Source organism: Protobothrops mucrosquamatus, unplaced genomic scaffold, assembly GCF_001527695.2.
Source record: "Protobothrops mucrosquamatus isolate PMUCROS unplaced genomic scaffold, P.Mucros_1.0 scaffold1632, whole genome shotgun sequence".
Lineage (NCBI taxonomy): Eukaryota > Metazoa > Chordata > Lepidosauria > Squamata > Viperidae > Protobothrops > Protobothrops mucrosquamatus.
In genome coordinates this window covers 331,699-345,395 of record NW_015387791.1, presented here as the reverse complement: position 1 = coordinate 345,395, position 13,697 = coordinate 331,699, and positions in this window count along the sequence as shown.

Below are 13,697 nucleotides of genomic sequence, written 5' to 3'. Positions count from 1 at the left end.
CCCCCCCCCCCCCCCGTTCCCAACGTCTACAGTACTCACAACTTATTGGCGCCGACATTTTAGTGAAGGGCAGATCCTTCGACGGAGGGCGACAGGGAGGCGAACGTCTGGCCTCTCCCCTCCCCCGAGAAACTAGTCAGGGGGTCGCCGCGAGGAAGCGTTGACCTCTGGCGACAGTCGCTCCCCCCACCCTCCAATCCAACCTCGATGGAAGTTAACAGGATGCTCCTCCCCCGCTCCTCCCCCATCTTTTCTGTGGGCAAGAAGAGGGAGGTGCAGAAGTGGCATGTTACTTGTGGGCAGGTGAATGGAGGGTTCGCTGCGGCGCCATTTTTGATTCGGGCTGCTTCTTCAGGGCGCAAAAGCCTGGTTACTAATGCGACGGCAGAGGAAAGGTGGGCCTAGCTTGGGGGACAATAAAGAGCTGCAGTGTCCATAACTCCGAGAAAACGGTTGTGATTTGGATGGCAAGGAACGGAAAAGAATGTGGGGTTCCATGTTTAGTACTGGCATTCAAAAAGTCGGAAAAGCCACCATGCTTTCTTTGGGCAACAAGCAACACGGGGAGGCATCCTCTTTGTCGTTGTTAGGACAGGCTCCTCCCCTATAGTAATAAGAATGCTTGAGCTGCCATGTTTGATGTGGGCAAAGGTTACAGGACCGACTGTGGGATTTAAGGAGGCGCCAGTTTTTCATAACCCTAATTTTTACTGATGTAGAGGGGGAGGTGGGAGAAGGGATGCTTCCCTTACTGTATGTTAATTAGAAAAATATATTTTCTGCAAGCAAGAAAAGTAGGGATCTCATGTATTCCTGTTGGAAAATTTACCCTGACAAAACTCCCATATTCTCATCCCCATTAGAAAAACATGCAGACACACTTTTTTCTCTGGAAAAGCCCTTTTTTCTGAAATCCTGGGCATACCACCAAGAACAATGGGAAAACTCAGATAGCAAAGCCATCAAGAATTGCCTGCCCTGCCCCAATGGGATTAACTCCCAAAATAGAATCAGGACAAAGGNGCCCCAGGGTAGAAAAAGCATATAAAAAGCCACACATGGGACCAGGGGTTCACCTTGCAAGGCAGGAACGCTGAAGTCACTTCTCTGTCACTTTATTGCCTTCCTGTAATAAAGACCTGCTTTGCGGTAGCTGCTGTCCTCAAATTTCTTCATCGTCAGCTTTCCCCAGCTGGAAACGAACTGGGAAATTCTTCTGACAATTGGCGACCACGAAGGGACCCAGCTAACCCAGCTACCGGACAGGGCCCGGAGATTGCAAACCCAGCCGGCACAGACCTCTTTCGTCTGAGGGGGAGGATCCACGGACCCTGCCCGGGAGGTAGTAAAGGGAGTTTTGAGTCTTGTGCTCAACAGCTACCGGAAAGCAGGTAAGTACCGCTAAAAATCAGTCTATTTGAGTCAAGAGAGAGAGAGAGACAGTGTGTGTGTGTGAGTGTGAGTGAGTGGCTTCACCCTTGGACAGCAGCTGGATCTCATGTCCCTGTTTGACCTCTAGCCGCAAACCTGCCTGTTGCTAGCTCCTCCGAGCCGTGACCGACAGGACAAGGAAAGCAAGGGGGGGTCATCGGGGGGGACCTTCTGTGTATAAGAGGGAGAAGCAGAGCGGGCTGCGATTGGAAGAAAAAAAAAAGAGGGAACTTTTGTGTGTGTGTGCCATTTCCCTTTTCCTGTGGAAGCCCAAAAGAAAAGCCCAGTTCAGAAGGTGCCAGTACTCACTGTGTAGGGGGGCAGCAGGTCCTTCCAGATCCACAAGGGGTCTGAAAACCGGTGGCAGAAAGGAGGTGTCAGTACTCACCGCCTTTCAAAAAGGTGGCAGGTCCTCCCGGACTCGCGAGGAGTCTGAAAACCGTGACAGATAGTTCCCAGGGAAGGAGGTAAAGGTACTTCGTCAGGGAACCGAAGTCCTCCTCGGACGCCTTTTCGTCCGAAAAACCGGAGTTTTTTTTCCTTTTTTGTACCTGACTGAGCCAAAGTGAGCCCCACATCTGAGAGGGAACATGGGAAGCGGCAGTTCAAAGGTGACAATTAGGACTCCCCTAGGAGATTTGCTCGAGGCATGGGATGATCGGCAGATGCCTGTCCTAGCCGGAATGAAGAAACGAAGAGCAAGAGAGATATGCAAATATTGGGCTTCGCTGAGGGATGACACGGGAAAACAGATTTGGCCAGAATGCAGTACCTTTGATTTTCACACTCTGAAAGCACTTAGGTCTAGAATTAAGCCCAGCCAAATACCTTACTGTTACTGCTGGGCAGAATTAGCCAGGTCTAAAGACCTTACTAAGGTTAGGGAGCAGACTAAGATAGAAGACCCGCCCCTAGATTCTCAGCCTGGGGCGAGAATCATGCCCCCCCTATTAAGAAAACCAGTGCCGGGAAGGCAGAGGGGCCAACTAGAATATGTCTTGACACACACGCCATTTTCTGCTTCCGACCTCGTTATCTGGAAGTGAGACACCCCACCATTTAGGTCTGACCCCCAAACTGTAATCCGAACCATAAGATCTATAGTGGACAGCCATAACCCATCCTGGGGGGACATGACACAATTATTACATGTCTTTTTAACGAAAGACGAGCTACTGAAGCTGTTTGAGAAAACAGCGGAAATAGCTAAACGCCCCGTCATTGTAGCACCAGGGCAAGTAGCCCCAACACTGGTGGTCTGGCCAATTAACCGACCGGACTGGGACTACAATGATGCAACTCATTGGGAGGAATACACTGGAGCAAAAGAAAATTTACTGGGAAGCCCTAGAAGAGATAGGGAAAAAACCCTTAAACTGGCACGAATTTCAGAGAACAACCCAGAGGGAGAAAGAAAACCCCGACGCCTTCTGGGTTCGCCTCACAGAGGCAGCTGTGACTTATGCCCACCTGGATCTCAGCTTCCTGAAAGACCAGAGAATTCTAGCCTCCGCATTTGTAGACCAATCAGCTGGTGACATCCGCGGCCATTTCCACTGCATAGTATCAAACTGGTCTACACTAGAGATAGCTGAACTATGAAGAATAGCCAATTACATCTACGACCAGAGAGAGAGATTGCAGGAGGAGGAAAAGGAGAAAAAAGAAGAAGATAAGGAAAGGGAAAGGGAGAGGAGAAGGATAGAGAGGAAGGAGGAGCTGCAAGCTTTTGCCGCCCTGCATAGGAACCCTAGACAAACCAACCACCGACCTCCTGAGCACAGGCTAACATGCTGGTGATGCATTAAAGAAGGAACAACTGGGATGAAATGCACACACTGCCACAGATGTGGGAAGGAGGGCCACTTCAAACGGAAATGTGGGGAAAACAAGACACAACACCGGTACCTGGAAAACCCACCCTTAGCCCCTTTTCCTAGGGACCCCCAGCCCCAATACAGAAATAGGTGGAGCTCCGGGTCACCCCAATGGGAACCAAACACCAGAGATCCACATGCTATGTGACTAGATGAAGGACAAACTGACTTCAAAGCTACCTTCACCGGCCTCAGCATTCCCTTAAGGACAGGCCCTGAAGGAGAACCCATGCTTGACATTACAATAGGAGGAAGACAATACAGCTGCTTGATAGACACAGGAGCTACAGCATCTCTCATCACAACTGCCCCTTTCAAGGGAGCAGTAACACTGGGAGCTACTGACAATATAATGGGGGTAGGGGGGGAAATTATTCCTGTGGAATTTACCAAAGATATCCCGGTAGAAATAGGTCCCCTCTCCCTGACTCACACCTTCACAGTGTGCCCACAATCTCCTTTATCACTTTTGGGCAGAGACTTACTCTGCAAATTGGGAGCCACCATAACCTGCAGCCAAACGGGACTAACCCTAGATATCCCAACAAAACGTCTGCAGCTGGTTGTAGTAAGCAGGGAACACTTACACGATGATCTGCGTTCTTTGCCATCCTCCCTTTGGGGATGGGATAACACTGAAGTCGGATTTCTTAAAGGGGCCACACCAGTAATAATCCAAGTTAAAGATGGCCCCCCTCCATGCATTCCACAATACAAGATCCCAGCCGAAGCTGTCAAACCTATTAGGAAACTGATAGAGGCATATCTAGCTCAGGGATTTCTCAAGAAATGCACCTCCCCTTGCAACACACCCATTTTTCCTGTAAAGAAGCCTAAGGTAGACAGCGAAGGGAACCCAGTCCTCAGATTTGTTCACGACCTACGTCTGGTGAACAACCATGTGATCCCACGAGCCCCCATTGTTCCAAACCCAGCCACCATTATCACTGAAGTCCCAGCGTCAGCAACCCATTTCTCAGTTATCGACCTCTGCTCAGCTTTCTTTTGTAGACCCCTCTTCCCAATACCTCTTCGCCTTTACCTGGGAAGAACAACAATACACCTGGACTTGCTTGCCACAAGGCTACACAGAGTCCCCAACCCTATTCTCGCAAATACTAAAAGCCGACCTCGCCTCTATCTCCCTGAAGGGAGGATCAACCTTAATTCAATATGTTGATAACCTCCTTATAGCCTCTGACTCTGAATACACATGCAAAATTGACACCTTACACCTACTAAAATCCTTAGCCGAAAGGGGACATAAAGCGTCCCCCTCAAAGCTGCAATACCTCCAACAGGAAGTCACCTACCTAGGTTACATTATTGCCCCAGGGATTAGGAAATTAGCCCCGAGCCGCATAAAAACCATACTAGGCATGAAGCCGCCTTGCACCAAACGCCAGGTGCGAGCCCTTCTGGGAGTGCTGAGCTTCTGTCGACCATGGATCCCTTCCTTCGGAGAATTAGCAAAGCCCCTTATCCAGCTCACAACTAAGACAATGCCTGATCCCATTAACTGGTCAAAATCCTTGGACCACACTCTGTTACTGATAAAACAAACACATCAGCTCCAGCTCTGGGTCTCCCTGATTACAAAAAGCAGTTCACGCTTTTCATTCACGAAAAACAAGGCATTGCCTCAGGTGTTCTAACCCAAAGGTTCGGACCCACACACCGCCCAGTAGCTTATTATTCTGTCACCTTAGATCCGGTGGCTCAAGGGACAGTCCCCTGCTTAAGAGCGGTAGCAGCCACTGTGGAAATAGTTAAACGTTCGAAAGACATTGTCTTAGGTCATCCACTCACACTACAAGTCCCGCACGAAGTCTTTGCGATCCTTCTTAAATCACAAACCCAGGCTTTCACACAGCAATGCCTGGCCCAATATGAAGCAGAATTATTCACCTCTGATCACATCACCTTCGAAAGGTGCACTACACTCAACCCAGCTACCCTTCTACCAACAGACCAAACCGGGGAAAGTCTTCATGACTGCCTCCATTTAGTCCACGATGCTGAATTACCTCGACCCGACCTTACGGACACCCCACTTGACAACCCCGACATAGAACTCTTCACAGATGGCTCATCTTACATATATGAGGGAATAAGAGTAGCAGGCACAGCTGTAGTTTCCCTCCATGAAATCATCTGGGCTTCTCCCCTCCTGCCATCTAACAGCGCTCAAGCGGCAGAATTAATAGCATTAACAAAAGCCTGCAAAGCCACAAGGGACCGGTCTACCTGCATTTATACAGATTCAAGGTATGCCTTTGGGGTATGCCATGCCACAGGGGCTCTGTGGAAACAATGTGGTTTCCTAACATCGGCAGGACACCAAATTGCCCATGCCACCCTAGTCTCCAACCTACTAGAAGCTATAAAACTACCCAAAGCCATAGCTGTCATCCACTGCAAGGCCCATAGAAACGATGACTCCACAATCACAAAAGGGAATCAGTATGCAGATGCCACAGCAAAATGGGTGGCCGTACAACCCCTTCCCCACCACATCACCGCACCTACTCTACAAGCATCCCCTTACATCCCCTACAAAGACTTCTTAGATAAGGGGGAAACAGACACATGGGAAAAGAAGCTTGGGGCAATTTTTAAAGATGGCTTTTGGATAGTCCCTGATGGCAGACCCATAGCATCACGGCGCCTACTACGCCTCATCTGCCAAAGATTGCACTCAAAAGGCCACTGTGGAACTCAAGCCATGGTAGATTCCATTAGAAGAGTATGGTATGCACCTGGCACGTATAGTGAGGCTACGAGAATAGCCAGCACCTGCAAAACCTGTCAGGCAAACAACAACACCTCCAGGAAAGCCATCCACGAAGGCGGCAGACCCTGGGCCCAACGACCCTTTGAGAAAATACAAATGGACTACGTCCAACTACCTAAAGCTAATATGCCCTAGTATGTAGGGACCAATTGACTCACTGGGTCGAAGCTTTTCCATGTCGCCATGCCACAGCCTTGGAAACAGCCAGACTTCTCCTTAAAGACATAGTGCCTAGATTTGGGGTTCCCAGTATCATAGACATGGATAGGGGAAAACATTTCATATCACAGATCCTTTCTTACATATTCCAAGCCCTTGGCATCACCCAAAACCTTCACTGTCCTTACTCCCCTTCATCCTCAGGCGGAACAGAACGTGCCAATAAAGAGGTCAAGACCCTCCTGGGCAAACTCTGCCAGGAAACCCACCTCGCATGGCCACAGGTCCTACCCATCGCCGTTTCACATAAGGACCAGACCAAGAAGGGATATTGGACTTTCACCATTTGAGATTCTTTTTTGAAGACCCCCTGACACATTAAAAGGATTAGACCCCCAATCCCTTAGCCTAGATAGGGGGGATATGGTTCTCTCTGCTTATCTTACAGCCCTACACAAGAGACTACACACCTTGTGGAGAGAAAGTGCCCTGACGCAGACCCTGCCCCTGGAAGAAGCCCTGCATTCCTTTGAACCAGGAGATTGGGTGTGGTTCAAGTTCTTCACAAGGACCTCACCCCTTCAACCCAGGTGGCTAGGACCCTTCCAGATCCTGCTGACCACGCACACAGCCATCAAAGTAGCAGAGGATTCCTGGATCCACTGGACCCACGTCAAGCCAGCTGTGGTGGACCTAAGCCCAGCCGCAACCACAACACCTGCAGTCCCGCCTGTAAGACTCAGAAAAGACCCTGAAACAGACCAGTGGACACTAGTGTCAGCTTTCTTTAACATTTCTGAAGATGGGGACGGAGAAGATATTGGGAATTACACTGTACAACCTTGTATGTATTTGTTTGCTTGTACCCATTGTATCAGCATTTCTAGAACCAAGCTTATTCCCAGAGAAAGGAAATATTTGGGAATACTTAGCTACAGAGGTACTGAACACCACCAACTTCTGTCTAGTGGGGGGAAAATCAGTCAAGGACATTCTGACCACATGCCTAATGGGAGTAGCAGCTAGACCACATGCCATCTTTAACCACACTGAGCTTAGGGACTTTCATCTCCCTGACTCCTACTCCAGCATCTTTGACTGGGGACACTCCTCTAACACAAAGGAGCTGTAAGGACCCACCCCACTTTGCATCTTAAGAAGACAGAACTCTTGGAATATTTCTTCCAACAGGCATCTTTATTAAGAGAAAATGGTTGCAGGCGTTCTAGACAGGACTTGGGGTCCAAGCCCTACGGTTCAAGGTTTTAAGGGGTCCCCAACAGCCCCACCCCACCCCACCATCCTTCCAGCGACAATCCCAGGTGTTACATTTCCACCCCCTTTTTCCTCACTGCTGGTGGAAGGGAGACTTCAGAGGGGAGTAGATGAAAGCTGATAGCCCCATTGTTATGATTAGTCCTTTTGGTGGTATCCACATTCAGTCCCTTTGAAGTTGTACCAAAGGAAGTGAGGGCCATAAAACCCCTTTGTTCACCCCTCTTCTCCTTCATCGTATGACAGAATCCAGCGAGGGCAGAAATGGGGTTTTCCATAGTCAATAACTAGAGATGAAATATAATTGGATTCTGACATCCTGCCTCCTTAAAAATAAGAGAGATCCACCTGAAAGAAAACAAAACAGGTATAAAAATTAGTCAGGCTTGTTAGGATATTCTGTGTGAAACTTCTTTAATAGCTTCGGGGCTCTGACATTACGTTTATGGACCCACTCGTTTTGTGAGGCAGGGAGATGTTTCCAAGCAACTAGATACTGAGTCGCTCCATGATATCTCCTAGAATCTAGGATTTCCTTTATTTCAAAGTGTTGTTCGCCCTCCACCATGATTGGAGGTGGTGGTGGGGGGATTTTGGGTCGTAACGACGACTGATGCTCTCTTTTCAGCAAGCTGCAATGAAAAATTGGGTGTATTTGCCTGAGATTTTTGGGTAATTCTAATTCTACTGTTACTGGGTTTATGATTCTTTTAATTGGAAAAGGCCCTATATATTTTGGTCCAAGTTTTTTACAGGGTTGTAGGGACTTTAGGTATTTTGTAGATAAATACACCATTTCTCCTATAATGAATGGTGTAGGCTCAACCCTTTTTTTATCGGCTTGTGCTTTGTATGCCTGCCTAGCTTCATCTAGTGCTTTTCTAACTATTGGCCAGGTGTTTTGTAATTGTTCCATCCATTCTTTCAGCGATGGGATTGCCGGTTCGTTTGGGGTTAATTCTGGCATGGGGTTGAAACTTTGACCAGTGGCTATTTGAAAAGGAGTGTAACCTGTGCTGGAGTGGACTGCAATATTGTAAGCAACTTCTGCGAAAGGGAGTAGGTCCGTCCAATTTGTTTGCTGAAAATTAATAAAGCATCTTAAATATTGCTCAAGTACTGAGTGACAGCGTTCTGTTTGTCCATCCCCTTGTGGATGATGGCTAGATGGCAGTCCCTGAGTGGTCCCTAAGAGGGATAAAAATTCCTTCCAAAATGCAGGCGTAAATTGCACTCCCCTATCAGAGATGATGCGTTGGGGTGCCCCATGCAATCTGTAAATATGCTGGACAAAAAGTTTTGCTAAGGCTTTTGCGGTGGGAATCTTTTGGCAAGGGATAAAGTGCACCTGTTTGGAAAACAAGTCCATGACCGTCCAGACAACAGTATTCCCATTGCTTTCTGGTAATCCCACTATAAAATCCATGGCTATTTCCCTCCAGGGGGCTGAAGGATTTGCCACTGTTTGTAACAGTCCGGGCGATTTCCCTTGCAACCTCTTTGCAGTTGCACACTTTGGGCAGCTGGCTACGTAACTTTCTATGTCCTTTTTTATGGATGGCCACCAAAATTGCCGTTTAATTAAGTGTAATGTTTTTACAAATCCAAAATGCCCTGCTGATTTTGTGTCATGGCAAAGCTGCATGAATGTGACTCTTTGGGTTGTTGGTATATATAACTTTTCCCCCACCCAAGGCAACCCGTCTCTCATTGTGCACACATTTTTGTTTTTCTGGAACCATTCATCTGTTTCCAAACTTTTCCGGAATTCAATTCCGGTTTGGCTACCCAGCTGTGGTTTTAATTTAGCTTGGGCTCTGGTGGTTACTGGCGCTGCCAGTTGTGATTCTACCAGCATCGGTTTAGAGTCGGTGGCTCGCGTGCTGTTATATTGGGGCATGCGAGATAGTGCATCTGCCAGGAAGTTCTTTCCCCCCGGCAAATGTTTGAGCGTAAAGTGGAATTGGTGAAAATGCTGGGACCAGCGGGCTTGCTTGGGGTTGAGCTTCCTGGGTGTTTTCAGGGCTTCCAAATTTTTGTGGTCAGTCCACACCTGGAAAGGGATTTTGTTGCCTTCAAGGAACTGGCGCCACGTGAGTAATGACCAACGTATCCCATATGCCTCTTTCTCCCACACAGGCCAGCGCTGTTCCGTTTCTGTGAGTTTCTTGGATGTATACGCACAGGGTTGCAATACCCGTTCATTTTCTTGTAATAGTACAGCCCCCACTGCCACATCACTTGCATCCGCGACATAATGCTTCCCGAATAGGTACAGACCCACGGAGTCATGACCAAGCCGTCTTTTTTCAGAGAAATTAGAGAGTTTGCGGCGAACCGTGAGGTAACAGGTACAATCACCGACCGATCCAAAATGACTCCTACGAGGGAAGCAAAAATCATAGTTCGTGAGGGGCAGGGCTATCTGGGCAAATGAGGGGATGAATTGGTGGTAAAAGTTTGCGAAGCCCAGGAAATTTTGCAGTTGCTTTCTTGTGCGGGGTGGTGCCCATTCCAATACTGCTCTGACCTTCTCTGGGTTCATTTCAATGCCCTGTGGGGATATGCGATAACCTAGGTAGTCTATCCTTTCCTGGTGGAATTCGCATTTCGAGAGTTTGGCATATAGGTGGGCGGCTCGCAGTTTCTTTAAAACCGCTCTGACTAGGTTGACATGTTCCTCTTTTGATTCGGTGAAGATAAGAATGTCGTCTAAGTAAACCAGGACCCACTTAAATAGGTGCTCCCTTAGAACGTCATTGATTAATTGCATAAATACTGCGGGGCCCCCTTGTAATCCAAATGGCAAGACTTTGAATTGGTAGCACCCCATGGGGCAGTTAAATGCGGTCTTCCATTCATCCCCTTCCTTAATTCTCACGCGATAGTAAGCTTCCCTTAGGTCTAGTTTAGAAAAAAAAATCCCTTTCGAGAGGTGTGACAACATGTCTTTCATGAGGGGCAGAGGGTATAGGTTGCTTTCACTGATTGTATTCAGGGACCTATAATCCACGCATAAGCGTAAAGAGCCATCCTTCTTCTCTCTAAAGAGGACCGGGGCAGCCACTTTAGGCTTGGCTGGCTCAATGAACCCCCTTTCTAGGTTTTTCTTTATGAATCTTTCCATTTCCTCCTTCTCCTTTGGGCTCATGGAGTATAATCTGGGCTTCGGGAGTTTTGCCCCAGGCTTGAATTCAATGGCACAGTCCGTGGGTCGGTGGGGGGGGAGCTCATCCGCCCTCTCCTCACTGAAAACTTCAGCAAGGTCTCTGTATTCCTCTGGTATTTCTGGTAGTCCCTTTTCCTCTCCCATGGTTGCTTTTTCTGTTCTTGATTCTGGTAGACCCCCTTGGGATTTTAAGTCCATAGGGGACTTCGGGAATTTGATTTCTGCCATCCTCCAATTCACCCAAGGGTTCCATTTTTTTAACCATTCCATCCCTAGGATCATCGGGCATTCCATGCCTGGGGTCACTACAAACGTTATGTCTTCCTCATGTTTGCCCAGGGAGAGGTGTATTGGTAAAGTGGCTAGGGTAGCTGGCACCCCCCCTGCTATGGACCCATCTAACTGGCCAAATGAGATTGGTTCTTCTAGTCTCCTCGACGGAATGCCCAGATTCCCCACTAGCGTCGGGCTAATGAGGCAGCGGGTGCAGCCAGAGTCTATTAAGGCTTTCACCTTCACGGCTTCGGGCATGGTGGGAATTAATATAGTCACTGTCTTGAGGATGGGTGCGATGCATCCACTTACCAGGGGTTCGCCCTCTGAGCTGTCGTCTGAGGCGTCCACCGGCCCTGCGGTGTAGGCTGGAGTTCTTTCCCCCTGATGAGCAGAGGTGGGGGATTCCACAGCCTCCATCATTCTCATGGCAGGTTCTTTTGGCTTAGCTGGAGACTTTCCGGATTTGCTGGCCGGTGATCTGTCTGGGTTGTGCTGGGGGGCTTTTGAGCGGCATTCTACAGCCCGATGCCCTTCTCTCCCGCACTTGAAACACCCCATTTGCTTCTTGGCCGTAGCCGATGGTTTCACTGGTTCACGTGTCAACTCAGGCGGTGAGCAGCTCTATTGTTTTCCTCGGCGGTGCCTCTTCAGTATGTCGATTTCTGCTTCCTCTGCCAAGACATACCATTCCTCAAGTTGGTGTGGGTCCCCTCAGGGCAGGCAAGCATCATATAGGTCATAATTTAGTCCATCTTTGAAATAGCTAAGGAGGATGTCTTCCGGCCAGTTCAGTTTGCTGGCAATGGCCCGGAATTCTTGCGTATATTCGGCTACCGGGCGTTTGCCTTGCCTCATCGTTTTTATCCTTTCGCGGGCTTTGCGATCAGCCAGGGGGTCCTCAAATTGCCTTCTCAGAGAGGACATGAAACGGTTGAAGTTGTTGAGCTCTGGGGCATTGGAGGCATGCAAGTTCACCACCCAATCTGCGGCCGGCCCGTCCAGGGCAGATTGCACGATCCGGATACGGGCTTTGTCGCTGGGGATGTCCCGCCCCTATTTTTCCATATAGCTGAGGACTTGGGTTAGGAAAAACCCCAAGCGTGTTGGCTCCCCCTTGAATCTCACGTCTAGCGGCGGGAGTCTTTGAATGGATCGGTGCCTTCGTTGTCGGTGGTAGTGTCTTCCATCCAGATCGCCGTCTGCGGGTCGGCGGGGAGTGGGGACTACTGGATCAGCAGATGTCCCCGGGGCTGCAGGTTCCACTTCCCCTCGGTGTCTCTCCCTTTGCGGCTCCAGGAGCTGGGGTGGCCGTAGGGCTCAGAATTCTCCTCTCCTAGGGAGCTGAGAGTTCTCTTCATCAGGTCGATAGCTTTCTCTAGGATCCAGCCCGAGTACGGTGCCCAGCTTCCTTCCTCTTCACTTGCGTGCAGGGATTTCTCCCATCTCCTGCTTCCATTCTGGTTGGTTGGCCCCCCGTCTCAGGGTCACCTTTCTTGATTTCTTTTCCCACTCGCCTTTCTTTCCAATGCCCATTGACCACCGAGGTTTGTGGTCTCGTGTCTCCACCACCTCTTCTCCTAAGGAATCTGACCTCTCAGATCCCGACATCTGGCAGGCTTTCAGTCGGGGCAGCGGCTCCCTTCCCAGGGAGTTTTCTCCCTTTCCTGCTCCATCGTCTCACATGGTAATTTTTGCAAAGTCCCCCGGCAAGGTTCTCCCTTCCAGGTGGACTAATTCTGCAGGTCCTGTCTAATGTAAGGACCCACCGCACTTTGCATCTTAAGAAGACAGAACTCTTGGAATATTTCTTCCAACAGGCATCTTTATTAAGAGAAAATGGTTGCAGCCGTTCTAAACAGGACCTGGGGTCCAAGCCCTACGGTTCAAGGTTTTAAGGGGTCCCCAACAGCCCCACCCCACCCCACCATCCTTCCAGCGACAATCCCAGGCGTTACATTTCCACCCCCTTTTTCCTCACTGCTGGTGGAAGGGAGACTTCAGAGGGGAGTAGATGAAAGCTGATAGCCCCATTGTTATGATTAGTCCTTTTGGTGGTATCCACATTCAGTCCCTTTGAAGTTGTACCAAAGGAAGTGAGGGCCATAAAACCCCTTTGTTCACCCCCCTTCCCCTTCATCGTATGACAGAATCCAGCGAGGGCAGAAATGGGGTTTTCCATAGTCGATAACTAGAGATGAAATATAATTGGATTCTGACAGGAGCAAACAATGTACACATTACACATTGTGGCAACCACTACCTCTGGGAAATGTTTTAACCTCACTGGATGCTCCCTACCAAAGGTACACAACTGCATTAATGTGGACAACACAGCCCTCACATGCAACGACACAGAAACCATCCCATTCTCTTATAGTTACATGAGACTTCCCCCAGGATGGTTCCTCTTATGTGGCTTAAAAGCCTTCTCCTATCTCCCTGCAAATGCCACAGGTGGCCCCTGCACCCTAGGGAGACTGACAATCCTTATGCCTTCGTTACAGAGGCGATACAGGAGTGCTTTTCACACTTTAGACTCAGACTGTGACTCCAAAGTTTCCTTACTCACAAAAGCTGAATATGTTTCATTGGCCGTATCTCTAGTGGGAGTGCCAGGGCTCGCAAAACGAAACTCCAGAAACTTGAATAGCCTGGCATGCACCCTAGCCAAAAGTTTGAATTCAACCTCCCATGCCCTGGATGCCCTAAACAGAGA